The sequence below is a fragment of the Podarcis gaigeae genome, assembly GCF_964106915.1.
Source record: "Podarcis gaigeae genome assembly, chromosome: 9".
Classification (NCBI taxonomy): domain Eukaryota; kingdom Metazoa; phylum Chordata; class Lepidosauria; order Squamata; family Lacertidae; genus Podarcis; species Podarcis gaigeae.
The window spans coordinates 79,724,757-79,739,008 of NC_139685.1; positions in this window are offsets into that span (position 1 = coordinate 79,724,757).

Consider the following 14,252-nt stretch of genomic DNA (forward strand, 5'->3'; position numbering starts at 1 on the left):
AAAATTTTTTGGGAGACACCGTTGATGGAATCTTTCAAGGAGTTGGAGATGGCATTTACAAGTGGTCCATGTTTCACAAGCAGACAGCAAGGTTGGTAGTACAATAGCTTTGTAAACAAGCATTTTGGTTTCCCTGCGAATGTCCGAATGTCCCGGTCCTCAAACACTCTGCGCTTCAATCAGGAGAAAGCTGCACTCGCAGAACTCAGACGATGCCGAATTTCAGCATCAATGTTGGCCCTTGTGGAAAGACAACTGCCTAGGTAGGAGAAGCGATTGACACTTTCCAAAGTTACACCATTGAGTTGGCTTTGTGGTGCTGCAGAGGACTTGTTTTGTGCTTGTTGCTTTTTTGGAAGTTGAGCGATAGGCCAAGTTTTTTGTAAGCTACTTCGAAGATATTTAGGATGGTTTGGAGGTCGTCCTCGAGCGTGCGCACACCACGTTGTCCTAGACCGGCGTGTCCTTTGAGCAGCCTTTGCTGATGCTCTGAAATGGCCGTCGTCAACCTGCCCCCCCCCCCCCGGATGGGGCTGATGGCAACTGCATTCCAACAACGTCTGCAGGGCGACAAGTTGGCGAAGGCTGCTCTCAAGGCACGGCTCAGAGCATCTTCCTTGCAAGGTGAAGATCACTGGTTCAATCCCCGCTGGGGTCTCCCGGTGGCAGAGAAGCCTGCCTGAAATCCCAGAGACCCATTTCTGCCAGTCAGACGGGCAGTCCTGAACTAGATGCCCCCAAGATGCTTGAGGTCTTGGGCATTTCCTGCTGCCGCTGCCCAGCCCTGGGGGGCTGTCTGAGCCCCATGGCATGTTGCACCCCTTGGTGGAACTGGCAAGATTTGAGATTACACCCTGGAGCCTGTAGGGAGCTGCTAATCCCCTCTATTAAACCGAGAGGAAGTGTCCGAGCGGAGCAGAACAAGGCCTGGCGAAATAATCCCCCCGCCCTCATCAAAGGGGAGAGGGGAGGCAGCGCAATTGGATTACGCGAGCGGCGGGGAGCTCGGCGCAGGGAGGAGATCTTTGGGCATCCTGGCTGAAGGAGCCTCTTTGTTCTCACTGCCCTCTGAGCCAGGATTAGCTGCGGCCTCAAAGAGCCCAAACAGCGCACATGTCTTCAGGTGTTGTAGCCGGACCAATGGCAATCTGGAAACGAGGCTTTGGGGGTGGCAATAGATTGACTGCGCTCAGCCGGGGGGGAAGAGAAGCCACTTTGGACGTCTTAATAAAACTCAGCTGGAGACAGAAGGGGCAGGCCAGGCCCAGAGAGGAGCAGGAGGGAAGCAGGAACTGCCTGGGCCTCGTGGGGGGAACCACAGGCCAGCACCGTTCTGGATCCCTGGCGCTTTGGGTCTCTGGACTTTGGGTCTCTGGACTCTGGGCTTTGCATGGAAGCAAAGTCAGGCAGGCAGGCATTCACACATAGAATTGCAGAATTGTCAAGTTGGAAGGGATTCCCAAAGGTCATCTTGCCCAACCCCTTGCGGAAAACGATTGCTCCGTCCTCCACGAGACGGCCCTCCAGATATTTGAAGAGGGCTGGCACATCTCCTCTCACTCTCCTCTTTTCCAGGCTAAACATCCCCAGCTCCGGCATTGATTTGAATGCACCTTCCAAGTTGATTTGAGGAAGTGGTTCAACCCTGAGCCCTGTCTGCTTCTGAACTAGCAGGCCTGTTTGCCATCGACGGCTCTGCTTTGCCTCCACAGCCATGCTTCTGAGTGCCAATCGCCGGCAAAATTCCTGCAAGGATCTTAGTAAACTGTCTCTTAACAATATCTGAGGAGACCCTTCCTGATTCCCAAAATGGTTTTAGACAGTGGACATGATTTTCACTGCTCAGCTTCAAGAAAAATGCAGAGAGCAAAACCAAGCCCTGGATATGGTGTTTATAGACCTGACTAAGGCTTTTGGCACTGTAAATCACACTGCCCTGTGGACTGTCCTTCTGAAAATTGGCTGCCCAATTTGTGACCATCATTCAGCTTCTCCAGGATAATATGGCAGCAACAATCACAGATAACAATGGCTCTCAAAGTGAACCATTCACAGTGGGATCAGGTGTTAAACAGGGTTGTGCCCCAACTCTATTCATTATTTTCATTGCCATTATCCTACACTTTGTCGAAGGGAAACTCCCCACCGGAGTAGAAATCATATATCGAACAGATGGAAAGCTCTTCAGTCTGAGGAGACGGAAACCAAAGTTACCGTAAGTTCCGTCATAGAGCTTCAGTATGCTGATGACAACGTAGTGTGTGCACGCTCAGAGGATGACCTCCAAACCATCCTAAATATCTTCGCAGAAGCTTACGAAAAGCTTGGCCTGTCGCTCAACATCCAAAAAACCAAAGTACTGCACCAACAAGTACAAAATAACCCCTCTGCAGCACCACAAATCCAACTCAATGGTGCAATGTTGGAAAATGTCAATCGCTTCTCCTACCTAGGCAGTTCTCTTTCCACAAGGGTCAACATTGATGCCGAAATCCAGCAGCGCCTGAGCTCCGCGAGTGCAGCTTTCTCCCGATTGAAGCGCAGAGTGTTTGAGGACCGGGACACTCACAGGGAAGCCAAAATGCTTGTTTACAAAGCTATTGTACTCCCAACCTTGCTGTCTGCTTGTGAAACATGGACCACTTATAAATGCCATCTCCAACTCCTTGAAAGATTACATCAATGGTGTCTCTGAAAATTTTTACACATCACTTGGGAAGACAGGCGAACTAGTGTCAGTGTACTGGAAGAAGCAAAGATCTTCATTGTTGAAGCTTATCATTTGAAGCGATGATTCTTCAACATCAACTTCGTCGTTTAGATGCTTGATTATTGTTTTCCAAAGCAACTACCCTGTTCCCAACTTAAGAATGGAAAGCGGAATACCGGTGGACAACAAAAGAGGTTTAAAGACGCTCCGAAGGCAAATATTTAAAAATGCAGTATAAGTAGTGATAACTGGGTAACAGTGGCCTGTGAGCGCTCCAGTTGGAGAACAGCCTTGACCAAAGGTGTCATGGGCTTTGAAGACGCTCGAACTCAGGCCGAAAGGGAAAAACGTGCTAAGAGGAAGGCACACTTGGCAAATCCACACTGTGATCAACTCCCGCCCAGAAACCAATGTCCCCACTGTGGAAGGATGTGTGGATCCAGAACTGGCCTCCACAGTCACTTACAGACTCAGTGTTAAAACCGTGTTTATGGAAGACAATCTTACTCATCTACAAGGGGTTGCCAAAGAAGAAGAAGAGGAAACAAAAGCAGAAATTAAAAGTCAATATGAATGTCTAGTGCGATAGATCTGCCATCTCCCACCTTCACCCACAAATCCGCAGTCAAGCCACGGACTGCCTGGGTGAAACTCACACAGACCCCTGTCCTAGCCAGTCCTTGGGGTCACAACATCTAGGAGCAAGTAATTCAAAAACTGTGTGTGTGTGTGTGTGTGTGTGTGTGTGTGTGTGTGATCTGCCATTCAAAGGACTATGAACAGGAACCTCTAGCAAAAAGAAGGTCTTTTGTTGCCCATTGGGAAGGAGACTTCTCCTTTGAGACTTTGGCTTTCTGAGACACAGGCAGCTCCCTCTGGAAAGCGGTGCTGGGGCTCAACCCATCTAGCAGCCAGATGGTTCTAGCAGATATGATGCAGCCCCTCTGCTCTGCCTTAAGGAGGGGGGGGGGAATGCAGTCCATCAATCACTCAAAACTAAACCCACCTGGCTCTGGTCAGGGCCATTTACGCCACCTTCAGATGTAAGAAAGGCAGGGTAGAAAATGCACCAGATAATAGAATCATAGAATCATAGAGTTGGAAGAGACCCCAAGGGCCATCGAGTCCAACCCCCTGCCAAGCAGGAAACACCATCAGAGCACTCCTGACATATGGTTGTCAAGCCTCTGCTTAAAGACCTCCAAAGAAGGAGACTCCACCACACTCCTTGGCAGCAAATTCCACTGTTGAACAGCTCTTACTGTCAGGAAGTTCTTCCTCATGTTTAGGTGGAATCTTCTTTCTTGTAGCTTGGATCCATTGCTCCGTGTCCGCTTCTCTGGAGCAGCAGAAAACAACCTTTCTCCCTCCTCTATGTGACATCCTTTTATATATTTGAACATGGCTATCATATCACCCCTTAACCTCCTCTTCTCCAGGCTAAACATGCCCAGCTCCCTTAGCCGTTCCTCATAAGGCATCGTTTCCAGGCCTTTGACCATTTTGGTTGCCCTCCTCTGGACACGTTCCAGTTTGTCAGTGTCCTTCTTGAACTGTGGTGCCCAGAACTGGACACAGTACTCCAGGTGAGGTCTGACCAGAGCAGAATATAGTGGCACTATTACTTCCCTTGATCTAGATGCTATACTCCTATTGATGCAGCCCAGAATTGCATTGGCTTTTTTAGCTGCCGCGTCACACTGTTGGCTCATGTCAAGCTTGTGGTCAACCAGGACTCCTGGATCCTTTTCACATGTACTGCTCTCAAGCCAGGTGTCACCCATCTTGTATTTGTGCCTCTCAAATAGATGCATCAATGTGCACCTCTGGTTTTCCCTGCCCCCTCCGTGGTCCTGGGTGTGCTGGCAAAAGCTCCGGGGCAGGGGCAAGCACTCAGCACAGGCCCAGAGGCACTGTTGCCCTGTGGACACTTTCCGCTTGCAGGTTCCAGGGCTGCACTTTTAACACTGGTGGGAGGCTCCCTCTCGGGTCCCCCTCTCTCCCAGAGCCAGGCTGTTCTCGAACCCAAACCTCCTCCCCGTCCTCAGAAAGGGCAGCCCTCTCTGCACCCCCACAGAGGCCATCCTGGTGGGATTCAGGTGGCTGCTCCTTTTCTGCAGCCTTAGAAAAATGTACTGCCTTCTGCTAATGATCTGGGAAAAGTCACACCTCAGCCCCAGAGCCAGGGGAGGGAGGGAGGGAGGGGGTGTTTGTGTGTGTTTGGGGGGGGGGGAAGTGGGGAGAAGCTCCCTCTGCTGCTCCTGCTCCAGAGTAGTCTCCATTTTATAGGGGAGGGAATATGGGGCTTGAGGGACCAGCCTCCCCAACATCTGGAAGGCCAGGCTGGGTGTCGGAGGGGGGAGGACAGCCCCACTGAGCCCCACAGCGTCCCCTTGGCTTGGGTTTCACTAGGTCCCAGGGATAAGGGGGGCAGGGAGGGAGAGAATGCAGGTGTCAGGGAGAGCAGCAAGGCAAATCATGGAAGGGGTTCCAAGGGTCATCTAGTCCAACCCCTGCAGTGCAGGAAACCCAAGGCTGAGAGAGCTGTGACGCCGCCCAAGTCTTGTTTCGGTGGCCGGGGTTCCCTTCTGCTGTTTTTGCTCCTGACCAGGAGGGATTGCTGCCAAAGATGGGGCTAGGTTTCAGGGAAGGTGCTGGGTTTGCAAAGGAGAATGTCAGTGATTGTCTCACAAAGTTCCACAAGGGTGGGAACCATGGGATAATAATAATAATAATAATAATAATAATAATAATAATAATAATAATAATAATAATTTATACCCCTCCCATCTAGCTGAGTTTCCCCAGCCACTCTGGGCAGCTTCCAATCAAGTGTTAAAAACAATACAGCATTAAATATTTAAAAGCTTCCTCAAACAGGGCTGCCTTCAGATGTCTTTTAAAGAGAAGATAGCTGCTTATTTCCTTCACATCTGAAGGGAGGGCATTCCACAGGGTGGGTGTCACCACTGAGAAGGCCCTCTGCCTGGTTCCCTGTACCCTCACTTCTCACAGGGAGGGAACCGCCAGAAGGCCCTCGGCGCTGGACCTCAGTGTCCGGGCAGAACGATGGGGGTGGAGACGCTTCTTCAGGTCTACTGTACTAAGGCCATTTAGGGCTTTCAAGGTCAGCACCAACACTTTGAATTGTGCTCGGAAACGTACTGGGAGCCAATGTAGGTCTTTCAAGACCAGTGTTATATGGTCTCAGTGGCCACTCCCAGTCACCAGTGTAGCTGCCACATTCTGGATTAGTTGTAGTTTCCGGGTCACCTTCAAAGGTAGCCACACGTAGAGTGCATGGCAGTAGTCCAAGCGAGAGATAACCAGAGCATGCACCACTCTGTCTGCGGGCAGGAAGGGTCTCATCCTGCGTACCAGATGGAGCTGGTAAACAGCTGCCCTGGATACAGAATTGACCTGCGCCTCCATGGACAGCTGTGAGTCCAAAATGACTCCCAGGTTGCACACCTGGTCCTTCAGGGGCACAGTTACCCCATTCAGGACCAGGGAATCCCCCACACCTGCCCGCCTCCTGTCCCCCAGGACTTCTGTCTTGTCAGGATTCAACCTCAATCTGTTAGCCGCCATCCATCCTCCAATCGTCTCCAGACACTCACACAGGACCTTCACTGCCTTCACTGGTTCCAATTTGAAAGAGAGGTAGAACTGGGTATCAGCCCCCCCCCCCCGCCCCGGAGTTTCCCAGGTCCCCCAGCACCGAGGGGCAGCAACTCCTCCCTGCCTCCGCAACAGAGAACAGAGAACGAGACAAAGACAGCTAAGTGGTTTTTAGTCCATTCGTATGTTTATTGTTCTAGGTTGGTGAGGATCATCTGACCACAACAAGAAACCAAATCTTCAGTGTCATTGGCCCAGCCGGCCCTGTGGAACTCCCTGCCACTAGAGATTCAGCAGACTCCTTCTGTTTCAACCTGAACTTTTCCTGTGCCGTCAAGTTCACACAGGCCCTTAAGAAAACGTATTTGCATAATAGTAAGGTTCTAGCCAAAGTCCGTGATATACTTGTAGGAATAGCATATGCATGGTCCAAATGCTGCCTTCAGCAAGAGGCAGGATCCAGATCTGACTCGTAATGGGTCCAGATCCACAACACACAGACACCCCAGTGGTTTCCTCTCACCATGCCAGGTTCGCTGTGCACTTTGCTTTTCCCTGCATGAAGCTTCACCCGCTGAATTTCCACCTGGCATCAAATGCATAAGTCACTCGACATCTTTAGGGGCACCAAGGCGACAAATGATGGTGCACAGTTGAGATTACGCACATGGCAAGGGATCCTGCGCTGCGGGTCCCGGGTGCCAAGATGGGGAGGGGGCGCTGGGGGATTCCCCATTTTCTGCTTCATGTGTCTGTCGGGCCATTTCTGGATAACACTGAGCAGCAATATCAAAAGTTGACCTTGAAGAATACCTCTCTCGCCCTGACCTGGCCACTGTGATCCACGTGACAGTCACCTCCAGACTGGATTACTGTAACTCACTCTACGTGGGGCTGCCCTTGAGACTGACCCAGAAACTCCAGTGTGTGCATAATGCCATGGCGAGACTCATTACAGGGTCCTCACTGCAAGATCACATTCACCCGGTGCTATACCAGCTGCACTGGCTCCCGGTGAAGTACAGGATCAGGTTCAAGGTGCTGGTTTTAACCTCTAAAGCCCTTCACGGCCTAGGACCCTCGTACCTACGGGAGCGCCTCTCCTGGTATGTCCTGCAGAGGAACTTACGGTCTTCAAACAAAAACATCTTTGAGATCCCAGGCCACAGGGAGGTTAGGCTGGCCTCAACCAGAGCCAGGGCTTTTTCTGTCGTGGCCCCGATCTGGTGGAACGCTCTGTCCCAAGAGACCAGGGCCCTGCAGGACTTGACATCTTTCTGCAGGGCTTGCAAGATGGAGCTGTTCCACCAGGACTTTGGCCAAGGCATGGTCTGACCCCCTCCTTTGGTGATCCTCACAGAACTCCAGCCCAATGGTTGCCATGAATTTGATTCTGAATTGATTTTAGAATGAATTGATTTTAGAATGCTGTGTTGCTTTTATTGCTGTTAGCCGCTCTGAGCCTGGCTTTGGCTGGGGAGGGCGGGTTATAAATTATTATTATTATTATTATTATTATTATTATTATTATTATTATTATTTCGCGTTCAGCAGCCTTTCTGCCTCGGACTGCGAAGGCAGACCTCAGTCACCCTGGCTAATACCCCGTCCTCCACAAATTTGCCTAATAAACTCTCTGCGCTCCCCTTTGCCAGGAGGGTTTCGTGTCCTGCATCCAGGGGCCCATAAAAGTTCAAGGTGGTCCCCCACCAACGTAGGACCATCCCAGCCTCTCTTGCCGCCACCGCTTTGCCTTGTGGGGCGGAGGGAGTGCCCACCCCATAGGAGCTTTGGGGTCCCTGCAAAGAGGTCCTTGTAAAGGGGAGATGAAAGGCTGGACTTGTAAAAGAGCCTTGTCATTAAGAGGCCTGAAGGAGCAGCCTCCCCAGCCCACCCCTGATAAATCCAGGGGGGGGGGCTGGATTGCCTTGCCTGCCCTAGTGGTGCCCTTAAGGGCCCCTTTTCAAAGGCTCCTTTGCAAATAAGGAAAGCCCCCCCCCCTCTAGCAAAGTGGTTAAACATGTTCAAACACTTGTCTGGGGCAACAGCACCCCGTGATTCTTGCACTTCCAAAGAGGTTTTCCCCGTCCCATCCCTGCGGAAGGGAAGGGCAAACACAGATTTGTTTGTCCCGAGGTGGGGGGCGAGCCCCCCAGCTCCTCCCTCCGACCCCACACCTATCAAAGGAGCCAGGCAAGGGACCCTTTGGAAGCCGTGTCCATCAGGCTTGTTTGCAAAGGACACACACCGGACCCCCTCCTTGCCTCTTGTTCTGGGGACCCCCAGACATCTGGCCTCTGGTCTGGTGCTGGCAGGAGGGGGGGTGGAACTGAGGAGGGATTTCGCCTTCTGGCAGCTGCCCCCCAACCCTGACACTGGGGTCTTGCCTTGAATCTCTTGCCCCCATGAGAAAAATGCACATCTATTATTATTTTTAATTCATTTTTCATTTTCGTTCATTACATACATCTCAAATTCTTAACATTTGCTATATATTCCTCCCTCCCCTCCAAGACTCCCCCCAACTTGCGTTTGTTTCTGTTTTCACCCGCTTTGCTATCTCTCAGCAGAAAAAGTTATTAAAACATAACATCAAACCTTAAAAACATAAAAATAAAATTAAATACATCGTCTTATTTCACTGTCTTCCAAACATTTTCTGATGCTAATAATGTGAATGTTAATTTAAATCCTGCTATCTAATGCACATCCAAACACAGCACAGATTTGAACTGTGGAACTCCCTCCCACAGGAGGCGACCAGGATGGCTTTCAAAGAGGATGGGGCAAATTCCTGGAGGAGGAGAGAGATGGCTCTTCTCTGCCCTCATGAACAGGGGCAGCAGTGCTCCTGAATCCCAGGCCAGCGCAGATGTCGCTGAGAGAGTTTTTTGGCCAAGCGCATAAAGCTGAATTTGAGAATTGAGAGTCAACTGTATTCTCAGCCAACATCTCCAGATGTGCGCATCCTGAGAGTGGGGCTCATCCCTCCTCCCGGCGCCTGGCCTTTGGTCCTCTTCCAGAAGTGCTTAAGTGGCATTAAGCAGAGATGCTCTCAGCACTTCCAAGGGCTATGTCTCCCCATGTGGCGCCAGTGGGGCACCAGTTCACCATCTTGGCCGTTACCTTCAAAGCCCTTTGTGGCTTAGGACCAGCTCACCTGAAGGACCACCTGCTGGACCCCTCATTGCCTTGAACCTCAAGATCTCCAGGGGAGAAGGGTCTCCTGTCCTCTGAGGGGAGGTGGGGGCTGCCAGGGAGAAGGGCCTTCGTGGTGCTGGCACCCCAGATAAATTTGCTCCTTCCTTCCTTCCTTCCTTCCTTCCTTCCTTCCTTCCTTCCTTCCTTCCTTCCTGATATTTACAACTCCCTCTTCATTAAAGTCAACCCCAGAGCATGTTATGATAGGCGGCTTAATAATACATAATGAAATTAAGCAATCTGGAAAACCAAACCATAACAACAATAAATTCAGTGTACATCACAGCCCTCTGACTCCAAAAACCCAAATGCATCTGCATAAATGCTTCTGTGTCTGTGTCCTTTAAGATGTTCCTGAGCCTCTTTAGATACAATTTAAATTCTCCAAAAGGCTCTGTTGGGCTTTATTACTGAGGAAAGGTTTGGAGTTCTCCAGAACTCATCATCAGGCTGCTTGTAGCAAGAATCTGTGTGTGAAAGGAATTCTTAATTCTGGTGATGGTTTTATGCCGCTGTGGTGATTTTATGGCTTTAAACTTTTTTTCCTGTATTTATTTTCTTTCTTTCAGTTTTGTAAACTGCTCTGGGAATATAACTGAAGACAGTATAAAAATACTACAAAGAAATAAATTTCCTTATTTTGGTTTCAGAACGTTCTCCCTTTTTCTCTTTTTCCTAGCAAAAATTATATGTCACTCTTAAAACTTTTTTTTTAACCCACACACCTCATTTTCTGCTTTTCTTCAACCAATTATGATGTGCCTTGCCTGAAATTTCCTGGATAGTTCTCTCCTCTGTGTGAATGGGCTGGCAAATTTGCACACTTAATTGTGTCTTGCCAAGAACATGACCTGGAAGCCTGCCGAGAGCTGGTTCCTTTGCATGTCACTGAGTTGCCCCAAAGGGCGAGGGAGCCTCTCGGGTACCCCACTGAGGCTGGCCAAAGGAGGAATCCTTGCAGAGATCAAGGTAGGCACAGCGGCCTCCTTAGTGGGCAATTATTACCCAAAAGGAGGCAAATGAATGAATCCTTAAGCTATTAAGGTGTGAGTGGGGCTGAATCCTTTTGTCCCTTGGCTTGGGTGGGGAAGGTGTGTTGTGTGGTCAGAATCTAATGGGCAGCAATGAGGGTCATTAGCAAATGAATCCCATTGAGGACATGCCTGAACTTAGCCACTGTCTGGAAGGCATGTGGATTGGCTGTCTGGGCTGGATCTGCAGGATCTTCTGGGGCTCAAAGAACACAAGAGGCTGCCCTATACCCAGCCAGGTCATTGTTCCTACACTAATAATAATAATAATAATAATAATAATAATAATAATGCAATGACAAACCTAGACAGCATCTTAAAAAGCAGAGACATCACCTTGCCAACAAAGGTCCATTATAGTAAAAGCTCTGGTTTTCCCAGTGGTGATGTATGGAAGTGAGAGCTGGACCATCAAGAAGGCTGATCGCCGAAGAACGGACGCTTTTGAATTATGGTGCTGGAGGAGACTCTTGAGAGTCCCATGGACTGCAAGAAGATCCAACCGATCCATTCTTAGGGAAATCAGCCCTGAGTGCTCACTGGAAGGACAGATCCTGAAGCTGAGGCTCCAAGACTTTGGCCACCTCCTGAGAAGAGAAGACTCCCTGGAAAAGACCCTGATGTTGGGAAAGATGGAGGGCACAAGGAGAAGGGGACGACGGAGGGCGAGATGGTGGGACAGTGTTGTCGAAGCTACCAGCATGAGTTTGACCAAAATGTGGGAGGCAGTGGAAGACAGGAGTGCCTGGCGTGCTCTGGTCCATGGAGTCATGAAGAGGCGGACACCACTAAACGACTAAACAACAACAATTTATTTATAACCCCCCCCCAACTAGCTGGGTATCTGAAGAAGTGTGCATGCACACGAAAGCTCATACCAAGAACTAACTTAGTTGGTCTTTAAGGTGCTACTGGAAGGAATTTTTTTTGTTTTTTCCCCAGACACTCTGACAGGGAGCAGCGCTTCAGAGATTCAGGCAAAGAACATTCCCAGTCCTAAGAAGAGCCTGGCTGCTGGATCCGGCCAAAGGGGTCCCTTCCAGGATCCTGTTCTCACAGTGGTCAACCAGATGCTTGTCATAGGAAACCTGTGAGCAGGATGCGAGAACAAGGACCCTCTCCTCTACCATAAGTTATGGACCTGCCATGACGGTGCACGTTGAAAGATTCAGGATACCATGAAAGGACTGAAACTGTGGAACTCCCTCCCACATGAGGCAGCGATGGCCTGTGACCTGGAGGGCTCCCAAAGAGGACTGGATAGATTCATGGAGGAGAGGGCGATTCATGGCTACTCGCCACAAGGGCTAGGTATCGCCTCTGCAGTCTGAGGCAGCAAGGCTTTTGAAGACCACTTTGGTTTTTTGTTGTAATAAACTTTATTTGCACATTAAGCGTTGCACATAATGAAACGCATTACTGTTATATTTAAAAAAATCCACACAAAAAGAAAAAAATAAGATGAAACGAAAAGAAAGAAAAAAGATACAAAGGGGAAAAAACTTGTCAAAAAACATACAGCTATTTAAGAATTACAAACCATCATTGATGATATTCTAAACACATATTTCCAGTAAGAGATCCTTTTATCTTGACCTTATCTTTTTTCCCCTCGCACCTCTCACTTTCTTATCTGTACCTAATCTCTGGTTTTATTCCCTGATTTATTTAATGACTTCCTTCTACCTCTATGCGGTTCCTAATTTCTCATATCTTAAAGTCTCTGCGTCCATTTTTAGCTCTGCGAAAAACCATTCTGTTATCTCTGTGGAATTTAATCTCTGCTCAACCAAGTATAATCACTGGAACCGTATTTCATCCTGTAAGTTTTAAAAGCATCCCATTCTTTTCTGATCTTATCTCCTGAGTGGTTTCTTATTGATTCTGTTAATTTCAGGGAAGTTCAGGGAAGTTTTTAATATGTAATGCTGTACTGTTTTTAACACTGATTGGGAGCCGCCCAGAGTGGCTGGGGAAACTCAGCCAGATGGGCGGGGTATAAATAATAAATTATTATTATTATTATTATTATTATTATTATTATTATTATTATTATTATTATTTCGTAAATTCCAGTTCCTTTCTTCTTCTGTCAGTAGAACATTCCTTTTCCAGTACTTTGCTATCAGAATCCTGGTAGCCGTAGTAGCAGAAAGAAAAACACTTTTATTGACCTTTGGGATGTTTGTTGTCAAAATACCTAATAAAAATAGGAAATGTATTCTGTTTTTTTAGGAAATGTATATTTTAACATTTTCTTCCATTCTTCATATCTTCTCCTTTGGCGATCCCTCGTATCTGAGTAAGATTGCCTTCCAAAAACACGGTTTTAACAATGAGTCTGTAAGTGACTGTGGATCCACACGTCCTTCCACAATGGGGACATTGGTTTCCAGGCAGGAGTTGATCCCAGTGAGGGTTTGCCAGGCGTGCCTTCCTCTTAGCACGTTTCTCCCTTGTGTCCAGAGTTCAAGTGTCTTCAAAGCCCATGACACCTTTGGTGAAGGCTGTTCTCCAACTGGAGCACTCGCAGGCCAGTGTTTCCCAGTTGTCAGTGTTTATACTACATTTTTTTAAGAATTGCCTTGAGAGAGTCTTTGAACCTCTTTTGTTGACCACCAGCATTACGCTTTCCATTTTTAAGTTCGGAATAGAATAGCTGGTTTTTGGAAGACGATCGTCAGGCACAACATGACCAGTCCAACCAAGTTGATGTTGAAGAATCATTGCTTCAACACTGGTGATCTTTGCTTCTTCCAGTCCACTGATATTAGTTTGTCTGTCTTCCCAGGCGACACTGTTGATGGAATCTTTTGAGGAATTCTTCATTCATCATGTCCCGAAATAATTTAATTTGAAGACCACTTTGTGGAAACCGCCAGTCGTGGGGGAGAGTTCTTGTGTTTGAATCCTGTTGGCAGGCTCCCCTTGGGGCAGGATGTGGGACTAGATGGGTCTGATCCAGCAGGTTCTTCTGAGGTCCCTTGGAGGTCTCTGCCCGCCTCTTCTTCCCCATTAACACCTCTTCAGGCTCACCTCCATTAGCTCCTCCAGAGCTCTGCTGCTTAAGGGCTGCTAATGGCCTGAGACTGTGGGGTGGAGGAAGATGCCCTCCTTGGGTGTGCTGCTGCCAGTTGCCCCTAAAGATGGGCTCTGAGGACACACCAGGGCTGGTAGAATGCCTTCTGCGGGGGGCGTGAGAGAGAGTTCTTAAACATTTGCAGTAGGCAGTCTAAGTTTCTTCTTAGTACAGTCATACCTCTTGCTACGTTTGCTTCAAGTTAAATCTTTTCAGGTTGTGTCCTGCGGCGACCCAGAAGTAATGGAAAGGGTTACTTCCGGGTTTCGCAGCTCGTGCATGACGTCACACGCATGTGCAGAAGTAGCGAATTGCGACCTGCGCACATGCGCAGATGTGGTTTGTGTTCTGCTCATGTTGCGAACGGGGCTCTGGAAGGGATCCTGTTCACAACCAGAAGTACCACTGTATAAGCTTTCGTGTGCATGCACACTTCTTCGGATGCACACGAAAGCTCGTACCCAGAACAAGCTTAGTTGGTCTCTAAGGTGATGTTGTGTATTGAGTCAAAGGATTTTATATCTGTATTATTATTGTCTGTATTGCATTAGGGTAAAGTAACTGCCTTTTGGTTCCAGAGGGTACAGCTACTATCCTTTCTAGCTTGTTC